The sequence below is a fragment of the Arachis duranensis genome, chromosome 6 (assembly GCF_000817695.3).
Source record: "Arachis duranensis cultivar V14167 chromosome 6, aradu.V14167.gnm2.J7QH, whole genome shotgun sequence".
NCBI lineage: Eukaryota > Viridiplantae > Streptophyta > Magnoliopsida > Fabales > Fabaceae > Arachis > Arachis duranensis.
This window is the reverse complement of record NC_029777.3, coordinates 59,676,893-59,683,442: the sequence shown is the minus strand read 5'-3', so window position 1 is coordinate 59,683,442 and position 6,550 is coordinate 59,676,893.

Here is a 6,550-nt window from a genome sequence, read left to right as displayed (position 1 = left end):
TTGGCAAAAGCTCACGAACCCAAAGACAAAGATAAATGCAAACCTCATCAAGGAGTTCTATGCCAATGTGGCTAGAGAAGACAGTACTAGGGCCCCCACCTTTAAAAGCTACGTAAGAGGAACAGAGGTGGACTTCAGCCCCAATGCCATAACAAGGACTCTTCAGCTGAGATCGCCACATTTTGACGAGCTCAATTATCAAGTAAGAATAAGCAATGTCCCCGACGATGATGAACTTGAAGAAATTGTGAATGATATGTGTGTTATAGGGTCCGATTGGGAAAGATACTCGGATAAAAGACCACGGTTCATTAGAAGAGGAGACCTCATCCCGGAAGCCAAGGGATGGTTTGAGCTCGTAAGGAGATCTATCCTTCCAGCCGCAAACAATTCTGAGGTCAATATTACTCGAGCTACCATGGTACATTACTTAGTAAAGGGTGGGGACATCAATGTGCACAAAATTATAGCTGAAGGAATCCAGGATTCAGCCGAGAAGAATGATCCGGGTGCTAGACTTTGGTACCCCAGCACCATCCTTAGACTATGTATGAAAGCCAAGGTAGTATTCGAAGATAACAATCCAACATGGGTAAACCCTGGGAGGTTAGTTACGCTCCAGCGTATAAATTATGTGGCACCCGCTCAACAACAAAGAAGGCCTCAGATAAGGAAAAGAACTGCACAAGAAGAGCCTCACCAAGAAGAGCCCCACCAAGAAGAACCCCAACAAACAGGGTACCAGCAAGAAGAGCAATATGATCCTACCAACATAAGTCTGTTCCACCTTCAAGGAGCCATTGATGATCTGGCAAGGAGCTATATGGAGGGACAAGAACAACAACTGTGGGTTCAATCTCAAAGGATGGATCATCAAGAAGAACTACTCTCTAATTGGGTGGGTCAACAAAGGGAGTGGCAGAAACAACAAATGTAGTTGCAACAGGAGCATTATTCCCAACTCACCCAAGCCATCAATCAAGTGACCGAAAGACAAGAGCTCCAAGACAAACGACTTCAAGAACTCAACCAACGTCAGATAGCTCAGATGAAAGCATTCAACGAGTTCAGCATGTTCAACGAAGGACGGCAACTGCATAGGGAAGAGTTTAGCATAAACACTCAGGCCAAGTTAACTTATGTGACTGGGCATATGCATAACTTGCACCCTGCCATCCTAAGTTATGATATAGTCCACAAGGACTTAACAGAACAAGAAGAGGGAAAGGTGAAACAACAAAAGGAAGCATTAAAGAAGAAGATGGAGGATGCTGGTTTCTGGAAGAAGCTGATCGGGAAGCGCAAAGGAAATGGGGACTCAAGCAATCAAGGAGGATCCCAAGACAAGGGGACATGAGCATTCCGATAAGTAAAAGGTGGTGGAGTTCCCTCCTAGTTTTATCTTTTGCAAGTTTTAAATAACGAAAATCATGTATAAAAGAGAACATGCTTCCATAGTAGCTTAGGAATTTTTAATTTTGTTTTTAAGCTTTAGTTGCTTAGGTCTAAGTGTGTTTGTCTAGGCCCTAGCTTTCATTTTCATCTTACTTATATGTATGCTTGCCCTTCTAAGTCAATTAAAAAGAAAATGTTATGAAAAACAAGAGTGGAGCTATCTTGTGAAGAAAATTCTTAAGTTTGTGGTATGGTCATTGGTCAGCTAAGTTGGTTTACCTACAAGGTATAGAGGCAACTATATGCCCTAAACCACATGCTTGAAACACATTCTATGAGACTAACCAAACAATAAGATCCCAATTAGAGAAGAGAAAGAACAATAAGAGTTTGAAAAAGAAAGAAAAACAATAAGACATAATGCTAGGCACCAAGGATTTGAACTTGAGGCATGTGTCTGTGGTGTCCATGTGCAAGGGATATGCTTGGATGAATAAGCTCTTAGGGGTGCCTTATCACTTGGTAACTTTGGTTAACTAATTCGGGATTATCAGCTGAAAGTCTACTATCAAGAGTAACCCTTGCTACAGAGCACTTAGTGACCCAAAGAGGTGCTAGACACCAAGGTCTCAAGAAAGAAAAATGACAAACCATATGCCTGTGGTGTGTATGTATGGGGGAAAGAGGCTTGAGGGAGTAAGTCCTTAGAGGTGTCTCAACACCTAGCACCTTGAACCAACTGGTTCGGGAGTGTTGGCTGAAAGTTTATCATAAAGAGTTGCCCTCTTACATAGCACTTAGCCTAAAAAGGAATGCAATAAACTTTGGAAAAGAAGGAAGGATCAATAATAAGAAGTCTCAAAGGATACAATCAAGCAAGTGTTCAAGGGCATGATAAAGGCCTGGAAACTAGTAAGAGAATGAACCTAAGTTGCTATGCATGAAACCCCATAAAACCAAGGACTTGACTTCCACAATAATGACTCATTTCTCTTGTCATTTCATTCATTATTCTCATGTTTCAGTACTTGCTTAGGGACAAGCAAGCTTTAAGTTTGGTGTTGTGATGCCAGGGCATCTAGGCCAGTTTCACTAACCTTTTCTTTACTGTTTTAGGGTAGTTTCATGCATTTTCTTAGGAAATAAGCAAGTTTTAGATGAAATTACATTTCCACCTTGATTCAAGCAACTATTGTGAATTTTATATGATTTCATAAGGATTATGCAAGGATTGAATGACAAATTGATTATGCATAATCTCATGACTTGGACTAGAGTTTTGATGCACTTTATATGCTTGAATTCAGGACAAAGGAAGCAAGGAAGAACCACGTTAGTATCCACGTTAATCTAATTAACGTGACCACTAACGTGGAATGGGAATGAGCTTGCAACGTTAATGAGAAAAGTGATCACCAATAACGTCTTTGAAGCCATCATAGCCCACGTTAATTGCCACGTTAACTACATTAGCGTGGTAGTTAACGTGGAGGAAAAGGGAGCTCCAGCGTTAGTGGTAAAAGTGAATACCACTAACGCTCCAAATTGGCAATTAGCCACGTTAAGAGTCACGTTAACTTAGTTAACGTGAAATCTAACGTGGAAGGGGAAGACAATGCCAACGTTAGTGATGCTCACCTTTGTCACTAACGTTGGATTAAGCCAACATTGCCCACGTTAGTGGTCACGTTAAGACCACTAACGTGAGAGATAACGTGGAGCTAAGCATGATGAGCCAACATTAGTGACACTCACCTTTGTCACTAACGTTGGAGATGGCATTCACTACCACGTTAGTGGCCACGTTAATCTAATTAACGTGAGCTCTAACGTGGAAAGGAGGGGCGTTTGGAGTGTTAGTGACAAAGGTAAGTGTCACTAACGCTCTCGAAGCTTAAGCATGCCTACGTTAAGAGTCACGTTTAGGGAAAGGGGGCACAATGCAACATTATTGGAAAAGGTGATTCCCAATAACATTTGCGAAGGACAACGAGGCAACGTTAGTGGTCACATTAGTGCCACTAACGTTGAAGTTAACGTGGACCATTTGGGGTTGGAACGTTAGTGAAAAAGGTGATTGTTGCTAACGTTCTCGAACCTACATTTTCACTTAACGTTAACACCACTAACGTCCTAACTAACGCCCATGCCTAACTCACACTTTTCTGCAAGCTGAGCCCACTGAAGATTGTAACTACTTCAACTCAAGATCTAAGGCCCATATCCAAGACTTGAAGAACTCATTAGAAGATCAAGAAGAGTAGTATATATAGGAGTAGTTTTAAACTATAGAAAAGCTTGGCACTTTAGAGAACTACCCTCTGTATATTTACTTTCTGCAATTTTCTAGTTTAGATGTATTCTTCACTGTCATTTTCTATTTCCAGAGCTATGAACAACTAAACCCCTTTCATTGGGTTAGGGAGCTCTGTTGTAATTTGATAGATCAATTATAGTTCTCATTCTTCTACCTCTTTCTTTTCTCTTGATTTACTAGAAAGCTTTCGATCTTAATTCAATTGGTTAGTTGTCTTGGAAAAGAAACTCTCCATAATTGGATCTCCTCTTAGCCTTGGAAAAGGGACGAGGAGATCAAGCTAGAAATGCTTTCTCATGTTGGACAAAATTGGAGTTTGGGCGGATATAGTGACATGTAATCCTCCCAACACTTTGATTTGGAAATACATGTGGTATAATCAGTGACCACACTTCATCTCTTCCCATGAGCAATTAAATCAAGGAATTGGGTAATTGTTCAAGCTTAGAGAGATTAGATTGCCAAGGAATTGGGATCCAATCACTTAAGATTGCCAAGGAGATCAATGAATGCATTGATTGAGGAAGAGATGAGAATGAATTTGATCCGGAAAATGCAACATCTCCTGAGCCCAATGAATCCTCCATTTCTGATCTTACCCATTCTCTTTACTTTCTGCCATTTATTTCTATGTTCATCTCCCCAAATCCCCATTTAAGATTCTACACTTTATTTTCTACAATTTACTCTCCCGCCATTTAATTTCCTGCAATATCAACTACATTCTGTTTAGTTCAACTAACACACTCTTCCAACTAAAGTTGCTTGACCAATCAATCTCTGTGGGATTCGACCTCACTTTATTATGAGTTTTTACTTGACGACAATTCGGTATACTTACCGAAGAGAAATTTATTGAGAGACAAGTTTTCGTGCATCACTTATCCTACTCTATCCATTACCACTCCTAGAGCCAACAACTAAAAAAAACTTTGACTCTTCCACTATAAGTATATAATAACTAGCTAATATTTTTAGCGATGGATCTCAAGGTCTTGTAACTCATGATTATATATTTTTCAATTTCATCGTGAAATGCAAAATATGTAATTGCCGAAGTAGTGCACACACTACAAAGTGTGGGATAAGCTGTATTCTTTAATTTGCCGTCCTTGCATCTTACCAAATTAAACACGAACCTCTGTCACTGCCATGCGTAGTGCTTAATAATTAGCTAATAGTTATTCATTTTGGTAACAGTTGATAATATAATGATCAGACACTACTGGATTAGGTTGAATGTTGCAAATTAATTAAATTGAGTGATCATCACCATATTTCTGAATTCAATCTTGAGCAATTATTCCAGCACTTTCCAGCAAGAAAGCAGCGGAATCGAGTGATGTAGGATTGTTCTTTCCCTTTCACTATAGAACAAATTTAAAGAAATGAGCATTATTGCATAGAAAATAAATAAACCCAAATTATTGACTTCAAAAAGTTGAGCTACAAAACATTAATTAATTTGACATGCGTTTACAGGTAGATGATGGATTAATAACATTACCACCCATTAATTAGCAAATTATATTTCGACAACAAAGACAGTAGGTGGCTGAAGATTCTCATAATTAAGCCTTAGCTTTTTCTTACTAAATACATTAAAAATTTAAAATTTTTATATTTTTAATAAAAAGTTTTTTATTTTATAATCTTAATATATGTTCTAAAAGTACACGATAGATTAATCCTTATATTAATAAAGATACGGGTATAGTGGAGAAAAATAAAATGATTACTAATTAATCAATGTTGGTAATTTTTGTACTATTGCATGCTGCGTGAATGGATTATTAAAATTGGTTATGCCCGACATATGGTAGTGAGTGTCAATTAATTAATAAAGTAACACTTGAGTCATATATATAATTAGCAAGACAAAGGAGGGGGGCAGATTGTACAAGAGTAGTGAAACAAACAAAAGGTTTAACTCGAACTATGTAACATTTTTTTAATATTATTATTTTGTGTTTGTGAGATTCTTTTGTCTTTTTTTCACTATTTTTGTTAGCGGTAGGAGGAATATTTGGCGTGTGTAAGATTTGTTATTTATCGTTTAGTCTATGCTTTTGTATCTTATGCTGTTACCATATGCTCTTTTTACTACATTTAAGCCAAACTAGTTAACTGCATGTTCGTATATATGTAATATGATATTGATATTATAAGATAAAGTTCTACATACACGATAACCAAACACACGTATATTATACAAAGAAAGAAAGGAAACTAATTTGTTATTACAAATGCCATTTTCTTAACGATAATCTTAAAAAAATAAAAAATATAGTGAAAATTTATTTTATTTAATATTTATCAAAATAAGTTATAAAACTTTGATTAAAATTTTGATTAAAAATGGCACCGACGTTTTGATTAAAAAAAGTTTTTAAAATTTTGAATTGAATTAAATTTTTTTTTAATTTTGCAACACAACGGCAAAGCCGTTTTGATTTAAAAAAAATCTTTTTAAAATTTAACACAAAACGACAAAGCCATTTTGATATTTTAATTACCGCGCTATTTTGCGGTTAACATCGACGTCGTTTTTTAATTGTCCATGACGGTCTCTCATAACGATGTTAAACACGTTTTTTGTATCATTTTAGTAAGATACACCATTACAAACCCAATATTTAAAAAAAAAAAAACAAAAGTTGGTGATATTTAGGCAAAGGTAGTCATTTTTGAAAGCACATTCCTAGATGTATTTTTCAATAACTAACGTCAGTGCGAGACTATAGTTACCAGCCAGTTACTCTGTTTAATAATAGAAAAAAATATACATGTTAAGGAGTGAAGCCTTAACTAAATTTCAAATATTATATTGAGATGGAG